Raw genomic sequence first — 25,956 nt, forward strand, 5'->3', positions numbered from 1 at the left:
ACACCATGATATCAGGCTATACTGGAGGTTTTAAGGTTTTGGTTTTGGTTTGGTTTTGGTTTGTTTGGGTTCTTTTTTCTCATAAGATTGTATTATAATACTTTGTAATGCAGAAATCTTGGAATTTTCAGGAAATTGCTGGGTTATGAGGCTGGGATATATGAGAGACAAAATATGCTGATAACAAATTGCATGTGTGAATTACCCTTGTGTGTATTTGTGATCTCTGGAAGAACATGGTACACATCTGCTGGGTTTTGCTCATGTTGTCCCTTCAAATAACTCTGGTTTTTGCTTCCTTCTGTATGGTGAAGAATCTACACAAGCCAAACACTCCCAGTACTTGCAAGTAAGGAAGTGCCATCAAGCTGAAAAAATTTTGCCCTGGCACATAAGATACTTCAGCAGAAAAATATCTTTCTTTGCAAACAGCTTCATTTTAAGACTGCAGAAGCGTCTGCATAAATATGATTATTTGCATTTGTTTGCATGAAAACTTCATGTGTGGAGCTATAGCAGCAATCTATGTAACCCTCATCTTGTTTAAAAGCCCTACAGTTTTTCTGTTTGAGCTTGCCATCTCTAAAACAAGATAAAATCACAACTCTATGTCCAAATTTATAGTTCCGTTCACCCAAAAGCAAGCAGTAACACATGGACAGTTTGCTGTCAACAGATGAGTTGCTTAGAGTTCTAATTTTTGATTATTAGTTTTTGTTCTTGATATAAGCCTGACGAGCCACTTATAGGAACTTTTTTTTTTTTTTTTTCCTGTTATTTTAACACTGATGATACAAATGGCAAGAAGTAAATAAAGGTGTTGTAGAGAGTTGTGCTGGGGGTCAGTGTTGGAGGCCTGGCAGGATAGTGATGGCAGTGTGTAATTACCAAAAGACTCATCCCTGCTCTGACAAGCTCATTGGCTCTTCCAGGGTTGAGGAGCAGGAACTGTCTCATTCATGGCCACTGTCACCACCTGCAGCTATGTCTCCTCCTCAGAAACTTCTGAAGAGAAGCAGGCAATGCTCGCATGTCATCCCTGTATTCTGATTTTTGTGAACACTTTCCACCATGAGCAATTGGCAGAGTGTCTCCTCTTGATTGTTGATAATTGTCTGACTCTAACAAGAATTTTAATAGCAGATGGCAATTGGAATTATGATCCCTTAATACCATTCTTATTTAAATTTATTACAATAATTACCCTGTGATTAATAAAATACGTTAGTGCAGTCATTGAAATCACCACTCTGCTATTGCACAATATGGTAGTTAAACACAGTAAATGCTTCTAATTAGTTAGTGATTCAATAACATGCTTTTTTTTTTTTTTCTTATATCACCCATAGGATGTTTAATAAGATACTGGGCTATTAGCTGATATGAAATATATGGGGAGGGTTATGTTATGTAGTTATCATAATTTGGAATTTTATGGGAAAGCCTTGACCAACTGTTTCACACAGACAGTATTCTTCTGTACCATACTTGGTCTATATTAAAAATACTTCAGGAGAGATGCTCCTAAAATTAAGTTAGGAAGCTAATTATTTTGTAGATAATAATCACTTCAGCTGTATGTAAATAATTTGTTGTTAAATTTCATCTCATTTTTAAAGCCTATGTTTAAAGTTGACCAAAGTTATAAAAAATACTGGATATATGTGTTCATATATGCATAAGTCTATGGGGATGTTTGTGTGTAAGCATGTTGCACAGGTTAAACTGAGATGCACACTGGCAAGTATTTCTGACCGCTCTCCAGAGTTTCTCGTGGATATTAAAGCAAAAATGTCATGGAATTGTTTGGTTTGAAAGGGACCTTAAAGATCATCTGATTCCAGCACCCCTTCTATGGGCAGGGACACCTTCCACTAGGCCAAGTTGCTCAAAGACCCATCCAACTTGGCCTTGGATATAGTCAGCTATCTTAAAACTCTAATTAAATAAGCTCTAAGCTTAAAACTCTATTTAAATATTTATTTTTAATTCAATATTTCAAAAATATGCGCGTGTTTAAAAAAAATAAAACGATTTACAGAGCAGTCCTTCCCCTCTTCTTCTCCCCCCTCCCTTCCCCTCATGGCCAGGTACATTCTTTAACCACTGACATCTTCCAGGCTTTTTACAAATGTAACTAAATTCTAAACTGCCACTTCACTGTGTAGATATATAAACAGAATTGGAGATTTTTATATGTTTGCTGGTTGTTTTCCAGATAGTGTAAAATCCTTTACTTCTACCTGATTTTTCAAAATATTTACAATAAACTTGTCCTGAGTTGAAAATCCTCAAATCAGCAGTTTGAAGCTATTTTCTGACTTTTTACATTGTAAGAAATTGTGAGCCTTGCATTACATCCCAGCTCCAAACATCAAAGCGGAATATTTTCATTATGTAAACTTATCTAAACATAAATTAGAATTCAAATTTTTAGTACCTACAATACCTTTTCAGTCCTTTTAAAAAACAGAAAATAGTTGGGAGCCTAAGGACATACAGGTAATTGAATTAAGCAGGATGAGTTTGCCATGGGTAGGTTGCCATCTGTTGATAATGCAGCGACCAACAGTATATAATTAAGAAATTTTCTATCACAGCATCTTTACTTTTCATGCGTTTCTACATCCCAAACATCGATAATGTTATATCATCACAGTGAAGTTATAGGTATTTGGGAGTATTGTTAGCATTGGCAAAAGCCCTCAGTCTTGCACCCCAGCTGGAATAAGAAGTTCGTGGAATATGTAACATCTGTTTAGTTTAGAAAAGAAAAAAAAAATATATACTGTTCTCCCTATTCCAGAAAATGTCATTGGAAAATGTGGACTTTTGGTGCGCTAAGTTGAGAATATCGTAGAATTCACCTGAAATTTTGCATATTTATTGAATTTTGATGTTTACACACAAGCAGAAAATCTGAGTTATGATGAGCAATGCCCTTACCCTAAGAAACAGTTGTAAACAGCACCAACAGGAACCAGTAAGTCCTTCCAGCTGTGGGCTGTTACTGCATTTTGATATATCGGGGGATGGGGGCACCAGGGGCACACAACTCAGAAGCTGAGGCATTAAAACACTGTTTTACACTTGAGAAACAGCAGAAAAGAATCTCTTTTGACCATTTGCCTTTCACCTTTTCCACTATCTTCTGCATAAACCAGAAGACTTAGGACAGCTGGCTGCTGTGAGAATCCCCAGTATCAGTTTCCAGCTTAGTGATATGTCAAAGCAATTCCATCTCACTGTCTCTAATTTCTTGCAAGAAAATATTTTAAGATATTAATGGATATTCTGGATATTCTGATACTTTCTGAAGATTAAAAGGGGAGTGAAAAAAGTGAGAGAAAGCAGTTAGTTTCGAATTACTTTTTTCTTTCTTTAAAAAAAAAAAAACAACAAAAACAGCTCAAAAAAACAACAGGGTAATTGGTGGAAGGAATTTGCCTACATGCTGAGTGTCAATTGAATGGGAGAGGAATGTTTTCCAAGAGTCTTTCATACTCATCATCTTGCAGGGCCCAGATCTACAGTCGAAACAAATGTTAGAGGGCAAACAAGGGAAGAGTTGGTTCTGAAGAACACCCCCAGCTTCTGGCATCGTTTGCAGGCAGATCTGTAGCCTTTTAAGACCCCTTATCCCACCTACAATCTCAGTGGCTCACAGAGTCTAGCCACCAGTTCCCAATCCCACAGGTAATTTTTAAGATGTAAAGGTCATCTAATGAATTGTCTGTTCTTGTCATCCCCAGTCCTCTTTCTTTCTTTTGGTGTTTAGCATCACTTCAGTGGCTGGTGTCATTAAAGACCACTTTCTTCAGAACTAGGAGACTATGATACAGGTATGAGATCTTGCCTCCAGTAGAGCCACCAGGAAAATTTCTGTTGGTTTCAGAAAAGCTGTGTTCCTTCTTGGACATAAATGAGTACTGTTAATATTAACAAACTAACAAACCCCCCACAGATCTGATTATGGGAAAATCTTACCGCTCATTTATTTTGTTAAGCGAGTAATAGTTTTGTAAAGATCTTTTTAAAATGTTCCTCCATGTTAACATTTCCTTAGAGTGATCTGTGAAGGTACTGTTGTGAAGTTGTACTTGAAGAGAAAGCTGTATTAAAGAGAAAATTACTCCTCACCCCAGTTCTTTTTTTACTGCCATTTTTTACTGTTGAGATTCTGTTTTTCCTTTGTACGCATCCCAGTTCAGAAAGGTTTTTCTTTCTCTTGCACTGCTTCTAATTGGAATATTCAGGTATATAAAAGTGAAAACTTAGCTGACAAAGTTTTCTTCAACTGTTTCCAAGTAGGGCATATTGCAGAAGTGTGAGCTGTTGGTTGGGGGTGTTTTGGTTATAGTCTTCCATATTATGTTCTTCCTATGATCTCCGCCTATCTTAGCAAGAACTAATTATTTGAAGGCTTAAGGACTGCTGCTGCCAAATGGTCTCACAGTAAGTGACTGGGTATGGAAATGAAACAGAACACTAAACCTTGGGGATTCACCTGGCCTCCTTTGCAAGCCAGGTTGGTTCCCACAGTGTCAAATAACAATTAAAAGAATTCGAGTTGGAAGGTGACTCTTTAAAGAGGTCAAACTACAGAACAAGTTTCAATATTGAACTATGATAACTTTGCACAGAAAAAGAGTATAATACAAAAAGAAAAGCAGAGCAAAAGTATTAGTACATGGGATGATGTTTAAATGTTTTAAGTACCATATATAAGATGTTTGCTTATTACTTGGGAGGTTAGTTGTTAATACTTGTTTGTTACATCTTCCTAGCGGCATGATCATGTATGATTGATCATGAGTGAGTGCATAACTTCATACCTGTTAGAAGAGCTCCAAGATGAGAACCTTCTTTCTACTTTTGTAAACATGTAATATGTATGTTGTCTCATTAAACACAAAGGGCCATAGGCATTTATGCAGCAGTGTAATGAATGCAAGTATCTTTTATCTTCCATCAAAAAATCTCAAACCATTCTTACGTCCTTGGCTAATCAACCCCTAACTGAAAATTTCAAAGAGCTGAACTTGTCCATCCTGTGCAGTCTAACTGCATCTTGCAGACTGTCCAGACACTCTGGAGACTTTCTCCAAGATGTTCTTGATCTGGATGTCACATTCCTCTTTTCTTTGCCCTTGCGTTGCTCTAGTTATTAAAACTTTGTAGATCTCACCTTCTTTACTGTGAGAGTGGTGAGACACTGGAACAAGTTCCCAAGAGAAGCTGTGACTACCCCATCCCTGGAAGTGTTCAAGGCCAGGCTCAATGGGTCTTTGTGCAACCTGACCTAGTGGAAGGTGTCACTGGCCATAGCAGGGGAGTTGGATCCATGTGATCTTTAAGGTCCCTTCCAGCAGAAACCTTTTATGATTCTTTGTCAAGCTATGAAAGGGTGAAATAATTTGTCATGAGTTTTAAGTGCAGATTGGGTTCAAACTGTGTATGAGCTTTGAGGAACAATTTAATATTTTTTTCTTTTGTATTCTAAAATTGTAAGAATTTTTCTATTTAACCTCTGGAAATATCAGTTGAATAAGATGGAATTCTTTCCAGGACTGGAGCCATTAAGTATTGGGCCAGCATTAGATGTAGAGTGAATGAGGTTGTTGCACATACTGCTGATGCCAAAGTTTTCTTTAAGCACTGCATGTCATCTACATTGGACTTCTGCTCTGCTTAAATATTCAAACCTTTTCTTATGTATTTAGACATAAAAGTTCAGCAGTCAGGGAGAAGAGAGAGCCTTGAGCTGCCACCAGGAGCTGAAAAGTTTTTTCTGACAGAAGCTGGCTGGCAAGCAGTCCAATATGCAAAATGAGAAGTCTACTTTTACGATTTTGGTGGAGAGGGGGTGAAGCTGTACTTAAATCTTTTCCATATGCAAGGAGAAATTATACAAGATATTCTACATTAATATGTTTCCAGAACACTGTGATTATCTATTAAAATAAATCAACCTTATTTTAAAATGAAAAGTATTACCTACTTCCATCAATAATAGCTTTTGCCTTTATAACTTCAAGATTATTTTCTACCTGGCTGAAGTCATCTTGGCTGATGTTTGTCTGTGCACCTGCATCTCTCTATTCCCATATCTCCACTTCAAAAAAACAAGTTATTTTAAAACAGGCTGTTACTATCCATGATATAGTCACTACTGATGCACACACTGCTGCTTTTGAAAAAAGAGATTTGAAGTCTAATGTTACTGTTTCCTGCATCATGTATAGTTCAGTGGACAGTATAAATTGCTCACTATTGCAGAAAGCTTCACACTTCTGCTGACTGTATTGTATTGACTACATTAGGCCAGATACTGTCAACCCTAAGCCATGCTTTCAGTGTAGAATAAGGGGACAGAACTTGCCAGTTAAAAGGTTGCTTGAATGAAAACATGTTTCGGAAAAGAATATCCCTCTCCAGGATATGTAGCTTATTCAGTGAAAAATTCTGGTCCTCCTGATTATCTGCTAGCTCTAGACAGGGCAATAGGAGTTGCCCATGCAACTTCAAAGGAAACCATAGCTAAACAAAAGCATTCCTTAATTCATTGAACCCAAATGGTTTATTAAGGTGTTTTTTTCTTTCTTGCTGCTGTTTCCAAAGTACATGCTCATAAAGCATCTAGAAGATCCTTGTTTATTAAGAAATTACCAGGGCATGAGCACACACATCAAGTGCGTAATACATTTCTCACAGTATGATAATTTTAGTATAATACAATAAGTAACAATTTAAAACCAAACAAAAATCTGGTTTCTAGGGAGATCTTCTGAAAAGGATCAAACCTTATTCAGCAGTACTATGATAGGGTGTACAGAAAAGTAATGAAAACCATTTAATTTAAGATTTCATACTGTAATGGCCCTTAAGTTACAGGATTTATGAACAGGGAAGGGAGAAGAATGAAGAGGAGGAGAACTCCTGCTTAATTCAGTAGTTAATTTGAGTTTGAAAGGAGTAAATGAGATCAAAAATGATGTTTAGCATAAAGGATAACCTTCATGCCATACATGTTTTAATAATTCCCATTTGTTCCACAGATCTAATTAATGGGAGTAAGTAGTTGATTTTTTATTTCAAATTACTGTAAAGAAATGTCCTACTTGCAGACAAATTGAAGGGTCCCTTAAAAAACAAATTCTGCATAACATTACGTTTCTTTGAAAGTATTGGGCATAAATAAGGATAAAGGTCAATATGCTGAGAAGGCAGTAGCTGAAAGACAAATGAGGTTGCCTTTGAGAGAATTCAGAGGCTGCTGTGTAAAAGATCTGTGCAAATTAAGTATCCACAGCATCCCTTGAGTGAAAAAACTCAAACAACTAAACAAACAAGTTATCTAACCTTTTGATACCTAAAGATACTATAAAGATTTTGGTCAGAGGCCAAAACAGTAGGACTCATTACAATTTCAGTGCTTTACTTATTGGTGCAATGGACTTTATTTAGGCAACAAGAAGAGCAACTGAGTATCATATGATTCAAAGTTTCACTCAAACTTCATGTTTTATTTAGCCTTCAGCTACGATAACCACAGACAAACCCTATGAAACATTATTTGTGCCCATAGAGTACCATTAATTTTCTTTTAATCTTTCTCTGCCCCAGGAAACATTTCAGTTGAATTTTGCTCTTCATGCAAGGAATCAAGAATACCAGGAGCCAAGCTCATTTCCTTTCATTTTCCCTATATTTCCATATTTTTAATAGATTCATGACCCATGGTGCTAATCCTAGAGTTATTGTAAGAACATGTTAAATTGAAACTATGTATTTATTGTGCCCATCTGCTAAATTCCCAACATCTCTCTATAGTTTATTGAATTTCCTAACATCAGATCTTGATTTCACAGATCAGTCTAGTAGCATTTTCCTGACCAGACGATTTTGTGTTCTTTGCCCTTCCCATTGCCACACTCCTTCTTTCACTGTTTTACTCATCTTCTTAGGCTTCCCTTGATTCCTTGGGCCACTCTCCCCATTTTTACTGTCCAAGGACTGTCTCCTGTTCTCCTTTTAACATTATGAAATAATTTTAACCATTTTTCCAGCTTTGCCCTCACAGTTGATCAAAGATGTTGGGGTTGTTTTTTTGGTTGTTTTTTTTTTTTTTAATTCAGTTTTCTTTCCTGTTTTTCCCCATTAAATGAGTTGCCATTCTGGGGAGGTTTAATTTAAATTTTATTTTATTACTTTTGCCTACACTCCAGGTTTAGGAAAGCTGTTTCATTCCTATTAGCAGGAACTTGCAGAAACATGGGTGTTCTTGGGGAGAAAGAATAGGAGAGGATATTTTATTCAGTAGCAAATATTGAATAACTCTTCATTTAACAGCCTATTTCACTATTGCATCTTCAGCATTCCAGTAGCATCTCTCTCTTAGACGGATTGAAACAGCTGTTTGACATAGAATAATACCACAGCAGAGCTTAACAACTCTTTCTTTGAAGTAGGCTTTGGATTGGTAATGATTATAAAATCAGGATCTCTGCTGAAAGATAACAACTCTAGCAATCTCAACCCTGAGATACTGGTTCAGAATTAACTCAGAGGGAAGTGTACCATCTGTTGCTAAAACCTAACACTAAGAGCTCAGGCAATTTCTAGCTTAAAGGGAAAACATGGACCTGAACCTAGCCAATTAAGGGAAGTGGGGAGAGGGATGGAAAGAAAAACTTAAAAATAGCGCTTGGTCCTCCGCTTCTGTCTGGTGCTGGCTGACAGTAGAGACAGAGGAGAGAATTGACACTGCAGAGAAAACAAACTGCATAGAAAGTTCCATCAAGCGCCCAAAGTAAACAAATGGGAATGGACAAATATTGTTTCTTTGCTATTTGATTTAGAATAACTTCTATCTCTTACCTTGTAAAGCTTATCCACACTGTTTAAACTGTTTCTGCTCCTTCAATGCTTGATAATCAGGACTAATTTCTGTGCCAAAAATGCATCTCTGGATAACTAGTTTACTTTAAGACTGCTCATCAGCCAAACCTAACAAAAGAGTCAACATTTCTTGCTTCTTTACATGAATCATACTTTTTTAATTGAACAGTTTAGGTGCTCTAGAAAAGAAACTAAAATGTTCTTTTGAGCCTTGTTTTCAGTTGTGCTAAGAGGAAAAAAAAACCAAAAAACAGAAACCCACCAAAAAAGGCCGAGTAAGAGCTAGGGGCGTCAGCTGTTTGAAATGAAATACAGCTTGCTTGCCCATGCAATATCTTCAGATAATGCAATGATAAATCTCTTGTAACTGTGGAACCTGGGTAAATGCAGATCTGACCTTTTGTTTACAGAGTATCAAGGGAAATCTTTATGAGACCACAGAAGTGTTTGAAAAGGTTTAGAAACATTATGAGATGGTAAAATGTGTCCCCTGAGGATAATTTTGACAGCAAAGATCTGACACTGTTTCTCAGTGAGCTGTGCCCTTTCTGTGGAGACTTGAACAAGCCATTTGGCAGTGATGTTTGAGAAGCATTTTCAATGCAATTCACTAATGCAATTCAGGGAAAAACCTGATCTGTGCCGTTATAATTAAACAGGATTTTAATGTTACTAAAATATTGACATGAAAATATTTACTAGATGTACAGATGTTGGTGCTTGTACAATGCAAGATAAGCTAGGAAAGACAACATTTTCATTTTGGAAGAAAATGAGTCAAATTAGTCTGTCTTTTATACCTCTTCTGACTTTCACTGGTTATGATTGTTTATCTGATTATAATTAAAAGCAGGGACATAAATCAGCTTGACTAAAAGTACAGATTGTGTTTTGTTGCATAAAATGAATTTATTGATTAAACAAATGGAGAAAAGTGTTCTGAGCAAGAAAGAACCCTTTTTTGCTGAATTCCAGGCAGAAAAGATTTAAGTCTGTTCTGTTGTTTGGAAGGAAGTGCCATAAAGAACAGAATAGCAGCAATATGTTGGGAGTCAGGTTTTGGATTAAAACCTTACTTTTGGTTTGGGTTTTTTGTTTTGTTTTGTTTGCTTATTTTTCAATTTGAAATTCCTGGGTGGGGTTTGTTTGTTTTGGGGGTTGTTTTGTTTTGGGGGTTTGGTTCTTTTTTGGTTTGTTTCTGATCTGTATAAAGGTATTAATTATGTATACATCTGCTAATTATCATTAACCATGAGCCAGCAATGGGCCCTTGCCACAGTGAAGGCTAATGGTATCCTGGGTCACCTTACACAAATTATTGACTACGTCAATCTCCTGAGCACTGGTGAGGCCACACCATGAATGCTGGGACCAGTTCTGGGCTCCCCAGTACAAGAGAGACTGGAGAGTATCTAGTGAAGGCTTACCAAGGTGATAAAGGGACTACAGCATCTCTGCCATGAGGAAAGGCTGAGAAACCTGGGAATGTGTAGCATAGAGAAGGCTCAGGGGGAACCTGTTTCCATTCCTCACACATGTGAATAATACTCCATACGTGTTACGTATACAGTGTGTACATATATGCTCACAGAGAATATGATTTCAGAAGTATGTATGTGTGCATAAGTATGTATATGTGAAAATGTAAGCACATCTCTTTACTCTCATGGTCAGTGGGAGAGACCTGAGATAACCCAAATGCAGGCTGTGTGCTCTCGCAGCCCAGAAAGCCAACCGTATCCTGGGCTGCATCAAAAGGAGTGTGACCAGCAGGTCGAAGGAGGAGATCCTGCCCCTCTACTCTGCTCTTGTGAGACCTCACCTGGAGTATTGTGTGCAGTTCTGGTGTCCTCAACATAAAAAGAACATGGAACTGTAGGAACAAGTCCAGAGAAGGGCCACAAGGATGATCAGGGGACTGCAGCACCTCCCATATGGAGATAGGCTGAGGAAGCTGGGGCTGCTCAGCCTGAAGAAGAAAAGGCTGCGTGGAGACCTCATAGCAGCCTTCCAGTATCTGAAGGGGGCCTATAGGGATGCTGGAGAGGGACTCTTCCTTAGGGACTGTAGTGATAGGACAAGGGGTAACGGGTTAAAACTTAAACAGGGGAAGTTTAGATTGGATATAAGGAGGAAATTCTTTCCTGTTAAGGTGGTGAGGCACTGGAATGGGTTGCCCAGGGAGGTTGTGAATGCTCCATCCCTGGCATTGTTCAAGACCAGGTTGGACGAGGCCTTGGGTGATATAGTTTAGTGTGAGGTGTACCTGCCCATGGCAGGGGGGTTGGAACTAGATGATCTTAAGGTCCTTTCCAACCCTAACTATTCTATGATTCTATAGAATAAATATACCCACAAAACCCCTGCATGTGTGAATTGAAGGAGAGAGGCAAGGAAATGAGGTTGTGCAGTTTCCAAAGCCAAGACTGCTGCCAACAGTTGTAAGGAGACACTGTTTTAGACAGCCTTTAGTGTATAAGTTTACTAGATTTGATAAATGTAAAAATACGAATTTGTAACTATACTATTACATGAAGGATATGGGTTTTGTCATATGAATTATACTGATCCTATTTATCAGCACTTAACCATCCTTTTGCTATGTTTAATTTATTAATGTACAAATTAACCTGGTACTTCATTATTAACAGAAAATAGTTCTAATAAATACTCAAACATTACAACTTAGTATTGGAACCATGCTATAACTATGACATATCCAAGGTCACATTAAGACCTGGCTGCAAGGAGCATCTAGGTGCCAACTGGCTTAAAAATTAGTCATCAGGGTGATAAATTCATGTTTAGGTAATCTCTGATGGATTCAGGACTATATTTTTAGCAGGGGAAAAAACAGAAAGGAAAAAAAATGCACTTACTCCAATTCCCATTTATGTAAGGTCTTCTGATGTTCTTGCTTATACAAAGAGACTCATTCTTTGTGGATTTAACTATATAAACAGTATTATAACTGTAGAAATACTCCAGCATTCATCATTCAGCAGTGCTGCAGATGGATTTGCTTTTTTGTTTCCACTTTTTTCTCCTGGAACCACTGTTCCATTGCATGCACGTACAGCGTGGCCACTTTGGCATCCTGGTTCTTCTAACATGTTGCTACAGCAACAAACTTCTGCAGGGAGAAGATTATCTGGCAAACAGTACCATGCCTGTTTACTGTGGAGCTGTGGAAACAGAAGTTAATAAACTTTTAACATTACAAATTAGGAAACATCTGGGGTTGCTGTCTCTGTCACCCTTGTAGGATCAGGGTACCCCACAGTATTTTATAAGATGGGAATAAAATAGGTATTCCTCTGACATTAACATGCATTTTTTTTTAAAAAAGGTAATTGAAAAGATAACATTCTGTTCTCTGATTTAACCCAAGTGCCAACTTCATTTGCTTTAACTTACAATCTCAGAAACTCTATCATCTGAAAATGAAACGGAAGCTTCTTTAGACTGTGTAGGTGTGGCTATGAGAGAGTGGCACAGCTGAAGGCACCTTCCAGGGTGAGCAGTGCTACTTTAGCACCTTCCTTGGTGTTGACTGGTGACAACATCAGCCTCACAGATAATGTTCGCTGTGTTGGCTGTGATTCACCAGATTTTCAACAGTTTGGCTGCATTAGGGTAGAGAGAAGAATGACAGACAGTAGAATAAACATCTCACTATATTAGTCTGACCCATCTGCCAGTATTGATTCATTCCTGAGAAGAAACAGCTGGCATAATACAGTTCCCATGTTGTGTAATGTAAGCTACATGCAGAAAGGTTTGCTGCCTGCCCTCTCTCTTTCCGAGAAAGTGAGGTGAAGTTTGGGATTATTCACACTATTAAAAACACAGAAAGTTTCTATTATGTGTGACTGCAAATTTTTCTTTAAGACCTGCATTTATAATAACTGAAACTAAAATACTAAAAGAAAAGGATACAGAAAATCTCAGTTATATAATAGTGCTTTTCTTTGGGGATGGTATTGTCCATACTTACCTAGAAATTTTTTTTCTATACAGAGTTCATATAGTAGTAAAAAAAAAATAAACATTTTAAACATTTTTTTTGTAAAATCACTGTTGTGCAATATGCTTCTCTGGATTCAAAACTTGTCTTAACCCAGTCACAGGTCATATCCGTTGTCCAGTTAGTGATTTTGAGTGCATATTGTAATTATTTGTTTGGCTTGAGTCCAGGGTTTTCCCTTTGGCTCTGTAGGTGTTTTGGGTACCCAGTATGTGCCTTATTTAGTTCACCCATTATCCACACTGGTTTTTGCCTTTTTAATGTTGACAGCAAAGTTGTCTGCTAAATGCCAGGTTTGTTTTGTGCGTATGGATGTATTGCAGAATGCTGAATCTTTTCATATAATTGTCATACTTTGATACTGGTTGCAGAAGGAATTGTAGAGTAAGCAGTAGACTTTTTTTTTGTGTGTGTGTGGTAAAGCAAGATAAAAAGAACTTCATTTTTGAGATAAAACAGGATGAGAAACAAAGAACATCTCGGTATCTGTCACTCCATTTACGTGATGCTTCTATCCCAGAATTATCAGAACTGGTGTTGCTCACAGACAAGGCCTGTAAATCATTGTCTATTAATGAAAAATTTTGGCATAAGCAAACAGCAATTTGCAGCTTTCATCATGGAGATATGTCATGCATACTGGATTGTAAAAGTAATCCTCTTGTATTTTCATTTCCAGACATGATATCATGATATTTTTTATATTTTTTCTTTTTTTTTAACTGGGAAGAAAGCGTTTTAAGGAACAGGGAAAAAAAAAATAACCCATTTTAAAATTCAGTGAACCCACTTTAAAATTCAGTGTTCAAAATCATATACTTATGAACTGATGTAAATTCATAACACTTAAAAATATTTGGCACAAGTTAGCATACTTTGCTTTTTCCCAGTGAATAACAAGTACAAGCAGTTCTTTCTGCCTGCCTATTTCAACATGGAGTTAGCAGTATCAGTTCAGACAGGCTGAGAAACATACGATTTTATTTTTTTTAATCCACACTTAATTAACAAAACCATTTTATGAACAGGTTCCAGTTGTGATCAGTTACTGAGAAAATAGTACCTTGAAACAGGTGTTTTAAAACTACGAAAATCAAATATTCAAGCGAATATCTATAATACTGTCCAGGCTGATCAACTTAATAAGTATTTTTGACATTTCTACTTAAACTACTTCTCTCAAGATCTACACAGGTATAAACTTAAAGATAGGACAGTTTTATGTGGTATGGCAAACTGGGGTTTGCCATGTCTGTGTTAAGGTCTCAAATTTGCCATAGGCTTCCTGTGTGACATTGGTCATGTGATTCAGTATTTCTGGGCTTTATTCTAGCTATGTCTGTTTATGAAAATTATGTATTAGTGATTTTTTTCTTCCATTCTTCAAATGTCTTGTTTTTATTCTCAGTAATATACTTTGATGAGATGTGGTATTTTCATGTGGGCTGAGGGTGATAGAGTAATGATAAACTGCGCTTGCAGTCTGTGAAATTGCACAAAAGTGAATTAGTCTATATTATTTAATTGTTGGACATTAAGTTTTTCTGTTGTATTAACAAAGTGCTCTGGTTTTCAAATGACTTGGGGACTATCACAATTAGTGTCAAGATACTGTTTCTTAATGTGCAGTGTAGCATGAACTTTTCTTAGGTTACTCTTAGTAGAATCTCACTGCCCCCAAAAGGCATACCGATATGTTTTAAAAATTGGTGCTTCCTGAGCTTAATTCTTTAAAGTTGTCCTAGTTCATCTTGAAATACATTGTGAAATATTCTACACTCCCTTTTTTCCTAGGTGTTGTAATAGAAGTTAAAAAAAATAATCTGTTAAATAAGATTAATTTTTTTTCTTTTCCTTTATAATTCATTTGCTTTCAAACATAACACTGGAACAGCTGGGTAATATCAAAGTCTGTGTTTCATAAACACAGACCAATTCAATTCCGTCCCAATTTGTGTGACAGACCTGACATCTCTGATTGATAGATTTGGAGCATGGAGAATGCAGGAACTGACATGATAGCACTCCTCACTGTAATGGCAGTGCTATTGTTAAGCACATACTTCTTATCAGAAAAAGAAAAAATTGACAAGTTTACCCAAGTGCCTTGAGGTGAGGTGGGGATGTTTCTGGTGAAATAACTCCAGTATTTACCTGAATACTGAGTTTCTGATGTGGCCTTCATAGAAGATGTTTCAAATAACACACGGAATCCATGCAAAGGATAATTAATGTGTGCTGATATTGATGCAGTCAAAAAGAGATTCAGATGTATTCAGATCTTTGCTGAAATAGGGCTTCTGACATTTGCTCGAATGCTTTTTTTAGAGCTGAAATGTTATTAAAATATGGCCTGTCATTTTGCTGGAAGACTTGCAGAAGAGAGCTACTTACAAGTTATACTCTTGTTCAGTGTTTCAATAATGCAGGTCACATCAGTTAGAAATGCAATGTCGACACAGCAGGCTGTTGCAGATGCTTCTTCTCCCTGGTCTAACTACCGCTTTCATGCAGTATGTATCTTAGTAAATAGGTGAGTGTAGCTGTACAGGTAACTCAGACTTTATTGCAAGAAAGGCTGTACATAGGTCAGGACAAAGGATAAGAAGAAAAAGGATGTGTAACAAAAAACTGTGTGCATAGGATTTTCTAACATTTTAATTCAGTCCAACTTTCAGATGTAGCAAAGGACTATTTTAGGTGCATGGGGAATTACATACTGTCATAGGCGTGACTTTTAGTGAGCATGGGAGCAAAGCACATGTGAGACTAACACATAAATGTGGACTTTTTTAGAAGTATATGAAAGTCTTTTTATAGCGTGGATGTGACTTTTTTCAGCGTAAAAAAGGCTTGCAAAAGGTACTAAAATTCAGTCTTTATATTTTGATTAAAATTTCCTTTGATATTATCCATAATATCCTCAAGACTGGTTATTACTTCACAGATTAATTTTTACATTAATGGAAGATGAACTCTGAAGAAGATATGGGGCTCCATTATGGGAAATTAGTAAAGATTACACTGATACACAAGATCAAAAAATTGTACGGTGACAAGGTAGATTTGCTGAAAGGAGTCGGATAAGCAAATTCCTCTGTTGCCCAGCTGTTAGGATCCTAACAAGTCTTGTCAAATTTGAATCTCATCAAGGAATGGCCATTAGTTGGATGTACAGTACTGATTACATAACTGGTGTGGTTTAAACCCAGTCAGGCAGCTCGTTCATTCACTCCCCCCCTTCTTGCCCTCCCCCTACTCCCGGAGGGACAGAGAGCAGAATCAAAAAGAATGCAACTCCCACAGGTTGAGATAAGAACAGTTTAGTAACTAAGGTATAACACAAATCACTGCTGCTACCACCAATAATAACCATGATAAAGGAAATAACAAGAGAAGAGAATACAACACCTCAGCACCTGCCAACTGATAACTCACCCCACCAGCCTAACCAAGCACTGACCAATACCTCGTCCAACCCCGCAGTCTCCCAGCCCTTCCGGGTAACTCCCAGTTACATCCTGGGCATGACATGCTGTGGTATGGAATACCTCTTTGGTCAGTTTGGGTCAGGTGTCCTGTCTCTGTTTCCTCCCAGCCTTCCCTCCTCCCTGGCAGAATATGAGCCTCACAAAGTCCTTGGTCAGACTAAAATATCAGTGTTATCAGCTCTGTTCCCAGGCCGAAAGTCAAAACACAGTGCTGCACCAGCTACTAAGGAGAAAAATGACTGCTACTGCTGAACCCAGGACAATAACTCAACTGTAATTTGTTATTGTGGTAGCTGACAGTGTGGCTCCTAATGTTCATCCACAGAGTGTAGCATCATAGATGTGACGTCCAAAAGACTGATTAGCCCAGATCTTTCCAAGAGAAGACTTAGTTCCTCATGGCCTGCTGGAAGCAGCTGTTTCCCATGAGGTGATCATGGATATATTACAAAGCATCTATTACTGGTTATTTTTAAGGTGACTGATAGCTGTATCAATGCAAAAAAGAAGTTTTTCTGTTTGCTTATTGGAGAAAATGATAAAGGTTTCTTGGAAAATAAAATCGGGCAGTAGTATACTATTGACTTACTGGTAAATACTTATATCAAATGCTAAGTACAAAAGTAAATTAAGAAGATTAAAATGTAATTTAATTTATTTTCAAAGTGGAGAATAGCACTTTGATTCATTAGCATATCAATTTTAATAATGTTAAATGGTGGTGTCAATGTCACTTGCATTATAAGTCATAAGTATGAAGATATGTTCATATTTTACCAGTATCTTTTACCAATAAGTATTGCCAATAATGTCTGAAATATCTTGAGAGGAAAGCTGTTGTTAGTCCATTATTGTACCTTCAAATGTAATTTATTAAAATCACATCATTTATATTGTGGTGTAACTGTTTCATCGCCATGAAGCTGATTGCCATCAATTTCCTGGTTTTATCTTTTTACAGTCCTACTATGTAGTCTACAGAAAATGACTTAATATATTCTTCTGCTTAAGTTTACAATCTGTAAAAGGGAAAATGGAAATTTATGTTCAGACTTAAATGTACATAGCTTATACAGAAAATATATGGATAAATGAAGAAGTAAATTCTAGTTAATTTCCTTGTTCATCTCAGTACTGAGTCTCTTATGAGCCTCATTAACTGTACAACTACAGAATTAGGTGGTGCTTTTGCAAAGAGTTTACATTAAAATTTTCCAGAAGATGCTGTAAAAATTAACAGGGATTTGAGCTTCCAAATCTGTAGAAAGCTTTTAAAATTTCAGCTGCAATATTTTTTTCTTCTGCCATTACCTTTGTAAAAGCTCTTTCACCCCCCTTCTTCACCTCCAATCTTTGTGTGAGCTCAGGAGGTTAAATGGATCTGCTATAAGCAAGTAAACTAGAGAGACAGGAATAGTTACAAACTGAAGTCTGGAGTGGGGAGGAAGGCTAATGACTTGGAACTGGTAGGAATATTCTGATAAAGCTTTCTAAAATTACTTTCTAATTATTTATCTGTAAAGGAAAAGCTGGAGCAGTAGAGAGAGACATGATTCTTTCCTGCTTTTTACAGTAGTTGCCCATGAAGTGGGAAATCAAGATTCATTTTTCTGTTTGAATGAATATTCATTTACATATTCAATGAACTCTCAGAAAAAAATAGGACTCACTGTGGAGTATCCTGTAGCTGTGTCCCAGGGGACTTCTATGCAATGTGGGTGACAGAAAAGCTGGGGTCTGTCTCAAGGCAGTGCATCTGGAGCCATGCTCTTATATCCCAAGGAAGTGTTGTTCCCTCAGCTATACCCTAGATAGATGAAGCTTTTTTATTTTTTTTATTTTTTCCCTTAAATTGAGAGAGGCTTAACTGGCATAGACTTCCTGGGAAGCAAGACATCAGCACATGTAAGACTTGCTTGGGGAGACAAGCACCACAACCACAAATATCCTCCCTCTTCCTTCCCTAAACTTTTAATGGTGAGCACAATGTCATATGGTCAGAGATATCCCTTAGGTCAGCTTGGGTCAGCTGCCCTCACTGTCCCCCATCACAGCTTCTTGTGCATCCTTGTTAGGAGGAGAGAGAAAGCTTTAACACTTTTCAGCAACAGCCAGAACACCAGTGTTTTAGCCACAAAAAGCAAGGCACAGCACTGTAAAGGGCTACTTCCATCCCAGCCAGACACAGCACTTCTTTCTGTGCTGGTGCTTTCCTCTTTGAATCACAAAACTGACAGCAATTCCATCCCAAAAAAGCTTTTCCTCTGGCTGTAATTTCACCCTTCCTGTATCTCTACAGATTTTCTCACTGGTCTGTTTTAGCCACCTGCGTCAAGGTGATACAGGTGGGCCATATCAGAGCCAGGGTCATTGTTAAACAAGTAGTAAAGCCGCTGGGTTGGGTGGGTGCAGGAAAGGAGCTCCTAGCAGTGTTACAGAGAGAGAGAGAGGGTAACACAGGTTTTTGAAGTCACCCCTGCTGCAAATCAGTCTGCCACCCATTCTCTCCTAAGGTTTTAAAATAATTAATCAAGAAAGGATTAAATTATCCCTCATCTTAACAGCTGGGTTCTTTATTCATTGTAGGACACAGTAACTTTCTCTTCCCTTTGGAAAAATGCAACTGTTTGTTTCTTATCATGCAGAGCTTGTAGTCCTAAAAGTATATAATTTTCAGTTCTCTAAATAAAAGATCAGTTATTATAAAAAAAAAAAAAATAACAATGGCTATTTTCAGGTATCCCTATGCCATTATGCAGGCATGCAAATAAGTCTTCTCAGCTGGAACATATCGGGTATAAAGAATAATCCTGTGCTTCTGTTTCTGTGCTGTGGGGTCAGAAATTGATAGGTGGACTGTTAAACTCCATAGATGCTTCCAGTTCCAAAGGCCATCTGCTGTGTTTTCTTAAATCCATCCACAAAAGAGAAGAAAAAGCAATGCGTCTACTCAAGGAATTCTCTAAGAAGTGAGCAGGAATATTCTCTGCTCTCTTCTTCCCAGGTAGATGTAGCAAGAGGAGCTCATTGTGTTTGTTGTGTGCAATTAGACACGTTGCTTTTGTAGTGGCTTTGGATGTGTTCTTGTGCTCAGGCAATGCACTTTTACTCTCACTTCAGGTTTCTGAATATTTTTCTTTTCATATTTTGAATTTCAAATAAGACTAAATATTAGTGAGCTTGGTTTTAGGCAGTGCAAGAGGGGAAAAACAGGGTAAAATTTAAGCTACAGTTCAGTTGTCAAAGTGAAGTAATAAGAGTGGTATGGTAAGCATTTTTTGGTGATTGTTGCAGAATGATTATCAAAACGAGCATCAAAAGGCTGCATCAGTAGGAGCATGACCAGCAGGTCGAAGGAGGTGATCCTGCCCCTCTATTCTGCTCTTGTGAGACCTCACCTGGAGTATTGTGTGCAGTTCTGGTGTCCTCAACATAAAAAGGACATGGAACTGTAGGAACAAGTCCAAGGGAGGGCCATGAAGATGATCAGGGAACTGCAGCACCTCCCATATGGAGACAGGCTGAGGAAGTTGGGGCTGTTCAGCCTGGAGAAGAGAAGGCTGCGTGGAGACCTCATAGCAGCCTTCCAGTATCTGAAGGGGGCCTATAAGGATGCTGGGGAGGGGCTCCTCATTAGAGATTGTAGTGACAGGACAAGGGGTAATGGGTTAAAACTTAAACAGGGGAAGTTTAGATTGGGTATAAGGAGGAAATTCTTTCCTGTGAGGGTGGTGAGGCAATGGAATAGTTTTCCCAGGGAGGTTGTGAATGCTCCATCCCTGGCATTGTTCAAGACCAGGTTGGACGAGGCCTTGGGTGATATGATTTAGCGTAAGGTGTCCCTGCCTATGGCAGGGTGGTTGGAACTAGATGATCTTAAGGTCCTTTCCAACCCTAACGATTCTATGGTTCTATGATTGACCATGTAATAATTTGGGTTTCAGTATCCTTCACAAACTCCACAGTGTGCAATTTTCACATTACCACTGTGGAGGCTGAGACCTGCATGCAGTTATCCTGAGGCACAGGCATCGGTACAGTTCTGCCAGGTGAGCCAAAACAAAGCCTGCTTCTGGCAAAATCAGTGGGGATACTGCTGAGCTTGTTTCAACTTGGAAATCATTCTGCATAACTTAGAGCAACCACAGAGGGATAATTTAGAGATGAAAATTGATGCAGACATGAAAAACGATAAATGAGAATCCAAAGCTTTGGTGATGTTTAACATTCAAGTTTCCGTTCATGTGTACACAGAAACATCTGTATATGGTATATTAGATCAGATTACAGAGATGATCTCCATGCCAAGCTCAGTGCCTTGTTTTTTGTTTGTTTTTTTTTTAAATGATTTGAAGTTGTTCATTATCCATGATTTGCAAGTGTTCAATGGCTAATTCAAAATTTGAATTAATGAAAGGTGTTCTGTTAAAAGGTGTCTCATTGGTACATTACTTGCTGGTTTCATTTTTTCATTCCCCATCCTATCTTTTTTTTAGATCTAATTGATCTTAGTGAATTACCCTCAATGAAATTATCTCTGAATTATAAGACTGTAAGTACGCCATTAATGTTTTAAGTTCAAGTATCAGCTCTTGTGATAAATCTCAGAAGATATTCAAAGCTCAAGTCATTTAGCAAAGCACATGTATTTTGACTAGTACCACAGAAATAGGAGGACAGAAGCAGAGAATCAGGTGAGGAGAAACAAAGGAGACTGAAAAGCAATTAATCATTTCATATCACTGACACTGATACTTAAGTTTTGTCATTAGGAGAATGAACTTTATTAGCTGAGTAAGTAGGACACTAGAAGCTTACTTAGGTTTTAACTGGATTTTAACCTCAGCAAGTGACACTTACAAAGCTAAAAATAATTTATTTTAATAGAGGAAGTTATTTAGCCTAAAATACAGGTTTTTGTAACACTTGAATTGCATTCAAGTTAAAGTGGAACATTAGGTAGAACTTTAAAAAACCTTCAGAAAATTGAATTTGTAGGACTTGCTATTTTTACTCCCCAGTGGTAGTGCTTGAGTGGCATTTGGGGGTTCCAGGAAAAAATGATAAATGTAGATAAATTTTATATTCTTCTGCTCAAAATAATAAAAGCAACATAAGTAGAAATTTTCTTTGAAACTCATACCTTTTTCTGACAGTTACTAGGTTATAAGAGAAAGTGGTTGCCTGTTGTACTGTTTGTAGGGGTTGCAGACAGCTGATCTGTAGTGCAGTGCAGGACATACATTTTTGCTCTCTGGAAGTTGTATTGTCACATTGGAAATTAGCAGAAATTGTTTTTAAAGTTAAAAAACAATGCAAGATAAAACCTCTAAAATAGCCTAAGATCACATAGTTTGTGACTTTGTTCTCTAATAGTTGTCTGTCTTTTCCTTAAAAATTCATACTTATCTTTTTCATTCTGAAGAGCTTTTCAAAGAGTATTTCACAGAACAGTCAAAAGCTTTTTTCATGTAGGTTATCAAAAATTCCTATTACTGTCTTTTACCAAGACAGATGTTAATGGAAGCCCAACGTTTTTGCTGATAAGTTACTATTCAGGTCCATTATTTTTAATACTCTGTGAGTCCTTTTCAACCAGGGAAATATGACTAATTCTCAGTGGTGACTGTACACCAGTAATTTACAGTGTAAGTGCATGATAATTCAGCTGAGCCAAAGGAATGCCTATTGTCCTTGAATTGAAATTTCAAAGTGAAGACCAGCAGCCCTCCCCATTCAGCAAAGGAAGTAGCCATGTATCTGTGTGTTTCTGGTTGTGGTCCTGGGAGCAGATGAGAAGACGACATTTTTTGTATTACCACTAGTGAAAAATCAGAACTGTTGGCTGGTACTTATCCTTTAAAAAGATGTTTCTCTGTGTGAAAAACTTCAACTTTTTGTAGAACACCGGATGTCTTTCTACTGAGAGGAACCAAATTTAAAATACATTTTGCTTTTCCTTATCAACTAAAGCTAGAAACAATTTTAGAAATAAAGCTGATATAAAATAACTGGTTTATGTTCTAAATAGCTGACCCTCCACACTATAAATGCACAGTGATCTAATTTAGAAATAAAAATTGAACCAGACATCTTTAAACAGTAAAATATTTCAAACTGAAGAAAAGATAGAAAGTTGTTTTGTTGGGTTTTTTAATGGGGAAAAGAAGCCAACCAAACAATAGTAGTAAAGTTCACAGTAATGATATTTGCGTGCATCCTTCTTTATCTAATGTCATGTCTGCCTTTTTCAAAGTACTGTAGTGGTTTCAAAATTTCCCAGATTCCTGGGAGACTAAAATTTAAAATAGGTAATAAAATTTTGCAGCACAAGTTGAACTTTTCATGACCATCTGTCTTTGCCCATCTTTAGTAACCGGTTGTTTATCCAGTTTAGAATTTCAGTACATAATTATAATATATTGAGATTCTAAGTAATACCTCACCTCAAAGGTAGTTTGAAGGATAATAATATTATAGTCACCATCAGTAGAAATGCCAGCAGTGTTTTGGAAGTAGCTGTATGAGACAGTTAAGTGGATATTTAGGAACGGGATTATGCAAACAATCTTCATATGTAGAAGCTACAGACTTGCATGATATATAGTATTTTACATCAAGGCTGTGGTTGTAGTGCTCACATTGGGGATTTTTTATTTTAGATATTCTTTTTCCTGTGGGTAATGACAAATATTAATCCATGTAAATAGTTCCTATGTATTTTAATTACTATTTGGTAAATCCTTCAGCTAATAAAGTGCAAATGAATATCTTTCCTGGAGGTCTAGTGAGAGATAGAAAATATCTTCATCTACAAGCCAGATATGTTCCAAGGCTTGGGCTGCACCAAGCAGCTCTCTAGCTGTGCTATGGAAATAGTTGTTTTTCCATAGCTGAGGAAGCTTCTTAGCTGCCAAACCTTGGGGAATTGTTTAGGGAAGATGTCAAAGATTTCACCTATCTCTTCCACTATGGAAGTTACTTGCTGTTACGGGAAGCACAAACTGTGATGAGCTGTGATCATCTAAAGTAGATTTGTATCTACAGCCTCGAAAGAGACTGGTGGATCAGACAAGGTTTGCTCTTCAAGGGAAGTGATTTTTGAGATGTGGATTACTGCCTCAGCTCAAACTGGAAAGCACTCTGATCTTGTAGTGACTTGAGCTTGTAACATTAATTTTCTAACTAAATAATAATTTTATAGCTATCTTGTATCATTATTTGTCATTGTGCTAGTTTTCTTTGCCAACACCTTAAGCCAGGGTGTACTTAATGCTCTAGCTGAATTTGCAAATTTATTTTAAAAATTCCATTTTAAAGGTATTGATTTCTCTTACCATAATTTGCAATTTGATATGCCTGTAAGAAAAAGAAAAAAAACAGAAATTTATCTCCATTGAGTGCTGTTTTCTGAATTGACCATTTTCCAATAGTATTCAAAGGAAACCATGGAGCAACTGTTCTTATGGCATAAACTATTAGGGCTGTATTTGTTTCATGTTGCTTCATTAGTAGTTTCTTGTCTTTTTTTTCCTTCTCTTGCCCATCTGCAAGAAATCCAGTAAAATATAATTTTACAAAGGCGGGATTTGGGGGATACAGACCATCTCTTCCAACCTTATCCTTTAAAGGGGCCATTATGTAGTTTCATAGCAGAACTAGCATAATGAAAAAAAAAATCCAACAACCACCAACCAAACATAAAACCTCCTTAGTTAGTCTTTGTGCATTCTCAGATGAATGACTAATCCTTATTTTATATAGGGTTGAAGTAAAACTTCGTCTAAGAAGCAAACAAAATGAAACTGAGGAAAAATAAATCTAGAGCTGAAATGTGTGGTCAAGACAAATTTTCCTTTGAAAAATGAAATGCTTTGGGCATGGTATTCATGCAAAATGAGTTAGACAAATAGTATTTTGATGTAGTAAAATTATTATTTGGGGGTTTATTTCAAGTCTTGAATTTGGATTTAGATCCTTATTTATTTGTCATGCTTTTGAATAGAAATTTCTGTACTACCTATCCAGCACAGTTTTGTATCTTTATGTTTTATCATTAACTAAAGCCATGAGGAAACTTAAAAATATGTACTAATTTCTTTTTTTTTCTTTTTTTTCTCCCCAACCCTAGGATTTCCTTTACCATAGTGTAGCATGGGTATTGCTCAGAGAGAAAAAAAGGAGGTTTTCCTGGGGCTCTCATTTACCTTTGTCTATCATTTGAAACAGTGCCCCCAGCTAAAAGATTAACCCAGGGAATCTATATTTCATCTTCACATTCCTTCTTTAGGATAGTGGAAAAGGTCATTAATTTCAGTTCCTGTTCATAGGCGTCATATAGGTGACACTCTGTAAAGGGAGTGTAAGAAATTTTTACTCCAAACCTCTGACATTTTATCATTAACCCAGTGATAAGTTCTCGAGTTCTTTTTCCTTCCAGACAGCCATTGGGGAATGTAGGTGGTTTGATGCTGCTGTGACAAAGTCAATCAGTTTATGACAGCTGGAAGAGCTATTAATTGTATTGTCACTTTGCTCTTCAGCAGAAGTTGCAGCTAAGTATATGATCTCATTCTTGAACAGTTTTTAGAAAAGCATGTGGAAAATAAATGTTGATTGTTTTTTGTTGATAGGTATGAGTGACAAGATGGATATTTTCTCTTTCTGCCCGGTTAAATAGATACCATATTTGTAATAGATACCATATTTGGTATTCTTCTTGGTTAAATAGATACTATTTTATAATAGATACCATATTTGTGCATGCATAATATCATTACATTTCTAATCAGATTACATCATCTTTTTCCTCTCAAGCAGTCCTGAAAGTGTGTTGGTTTCTGTGAAACTCACAGTTTTCCAAAAGGTAATCAGTTTGCCTCCATTCCAAGGCCTCAGAAACAATCCATGAAGTACTTTGAAAATGTTAGGTAGAAACAGGCCATAGGCATTTAGAAACGTCTTGCAAATTGAATTAATTTTTGTTATTTTATGATGGTAAACTATTTTGTATTTTTTTGTTGTTGTTATTGTTGTTAGGTACTAGACTAATTCTTGTCTGCATATTCCAGTAATATATAATGATGATCATATTAGGGCACATCAGTAGAGTATGCATGTATATCTAGTATGCCTGGATTACAAAGGTTAATGACACATTATTATGTTTAGTGTGTTAATGTGTTCAGAAGTAGCTTTTCAATAGTTGTACTAAAGGATGATTACCATTTCAAATTTGGCTAGAGCTGCTGGAATTAGAGTTCTTGCAACCTTAACTGAGTCCCATAATACTATTCTGTAGTAAATGCTCCAAAAAATAATGGCTTTATCACAATGCTGTATGCCTGTTTCACATATAGAAAGCTGAGGCAAAGAGATTTTAACACTTAAAATTGTAAAAAAATGCATATGTTTTTATCTGGCTTTTGGGGGGGGGAGGTGAGGGCTTTGTGGTTTTTTTTGGTTTTGGTTTTGCTGTTCGTTTTTAGTTTTGTAATTTTCAAAGCATGGATCCAATTGAATTATTTGGCAATCCTC

The 25,956-nt window shown here is 37.0% G+C and overlaps 1 protein-coding gene and 1 long non-coding RNA gene across 4 annotated transcripts in view; one reads left to right on the top strand and one right to left on the bottom strand.

Moving 5' to 3' along the window:
• Positions 1-25,956, top strand: part of CCSER1 (coiled-coil serine rich protein 1) — a 709,606-nt gene that overhangs the window by 485,664 nt on the left and 197,986 nt on the right. The gene's annotated exons all lie outside the window — the stretch shown is intronic.
• Positions 11,777-15,187, bottom strand: LOC134173453 (uncharacterized). Its single transcript, XR_009968261.1, has 2 exons — positions 15,027-15,187; positions 11,777-12,086 (listed from the first exon to the last, which is right to left on the bottom strand). It is a non-coding gene; the product is annotated as an uncharacterized LOC134173453 (long non-coding RNA).

Source organism: Pezoporus occidentalis, unplaced genomic scaffold (assembly GCF_034315485.1).
Source record: "Pezoporus occidentalis ecotype Australia unplaced genomic scaffold, CSIRO_AGI_Poc_V1 ctg53, whole genome shotgun sequence".
Classification (NCBI taxonomy): domain Eukaryota; kingdom Metazoa; phylum Chordata; class Aves; order Psittaciformes; family Psittacidae; genus Pezoporus; species Pezoporus occidentalis.